This window comes from Geospiza fortis, unplaced genomic scaffold (genome assembly GCF_000277835.1).
Source record: "Geospiza fortis unplaced genomic scaffold, GeoFor_1.0 scaffold173, whole genome shotgun sequence".
NCBI classification, from domain to species: Eukaryota; Metazoa; Chordata; class Aves; order Passeriformes; family Thraupidae; genus Geospiza; species Geospiza fortis.
The window spans coordinates 4,213,336-4,214,849 of NW_005054334.1; the positions used below are offsets into that span (position 1 = coordinate 4,213,336).

Sequence of the window (1,514 nt, forward strand, 5' to 3'; positions counted from 1 at the left end):
GCCCCCCCCAGCCTTCTGTGTTGCTAAAAATTTAAATCCGAGGTATTTTTGCAACTCCCTCCAGAACCAAGCAGAAAATTAAAGGGAAATAGCTGTAGCTTGCTTTCTGAGAACAAGCCCCTCCTCCTGCATTGTAAGAGTGTGATGTAATGCTCCTTTCTGTGGGGTTAAATGAAAAAAATTCTCTGGTGGTGTACATTATATTTCACCCCTTCCTCACAGGCGTTGCGTTGTGGTATTTTTTGTAGCTGAAAATGTAAGCAGCAGATAATTCTGCACATAATCGTGTGAATGTACTCCACATTGCAGTGTATTAGTGTAATGATTGTGGTTAGCAGATCAACTTTGTAAACCTACAAGATGGCTCATATTTTATATTTCTTTGTGGCCTTACCTGCGTACAGTTAAACACAAATGGAGGAGACAGGTTTCAATAAGCTTATTGAAAATGTATCTGGCTGTTGTCGTTCTAGTCTTGTATATCTTGGGACTTTTATTTTTCTGCAGTGGCTAGCAAATATTCAAAATTATTCTGTAGTGTGTTGTTTCTCATGGAAATTAGGAGATGTTATCTTTGGAGTTTTCTTTTTTTAATTTAAAAGAGAACTCTGCTCAAATTTTACATAGTGTTTTTTGCTGGTAATTTTGGTCATGAAGCATTTAATAATTAATACATGTGTTACTTCAGTTTATACATGAAGTAAAACGTGACCTTTGCGTAGGGTTAATGAACTTACTAGATTCCACCTTCATGTTACTGGCAGGTATCTGAGGAAATGCTCTAAAAACATTCGGTGTCTTTGACATGATGTACCCTGATGGCTTTTGTTACTCAAAACCTTCTTGGGCTCAGTGGAGATCTGGATGTAGTTAAAATATGTTGAATCTACCTGTTGATTGACAAACAATAATTAGACATTAGGACTGTTTTCAAATGCAGTCTGAAGTAGAAGTATTCTCAGATTTGTTGCTTACTGGACAGAAACAGCAGTTACGGCAGTTTATTTGATAATTGCTGTAGAATGGGATGGCTGAACTGAGGAAGTAAAGAAAACCCAAGTTGTGTCCTGAGCTGGCAGTATTGTAGGATGTAGTCTTCTCAGAATCTGCACTTCAGAACAGTACTTGCCTTTTCTGTGTATTTTTTGCCTTCATGCCTTACTGCCTACGTTAAACACTTGCAGAATGTGTAGATGTTTGCACATATAGCTTAATGGTTGAGGTGGTGGACTACAGGGTGGTTCCCAATAACTGCTACTGCTCCCAGCTACAGAAGCTGTTGTGGGTCACACAAAAGGCAGCTATTGAGAATAATAGAAATCATTCCAATAAGGAGTCTGTCAAACATTTGAGCAGCTTTGTGAGATTGTGATTGTGAACAGGAAAGACCAATTAAAATAATTCCTCTTACAAATATGCTTTTCACCCCTCAGATCTCACTGCGGGGTGTGTTGAGTGCTGTGCAGTCTGTGCAGCCATAGGATTTTAAGTGTGAATCTGGGCAATTCACAACG

At 38.7% G+C, this 1,514-nt stretch overlaps 1 protein-coding gene across 6 annotated transcripts in view; it reads left to right on the forward strand.

Moving 5' to 3' along the window:
- The window catches only part of TNRC6B (trinucleotide repeat containing adaptor 6B), a 106,869-nt gene that overhangs the window by 39,152 nt on the left and 66,203 nt on the right, over nt 1-1,514 (forward strand). The gene's annotated exons all lie outside the window — the stretch shown is intronic.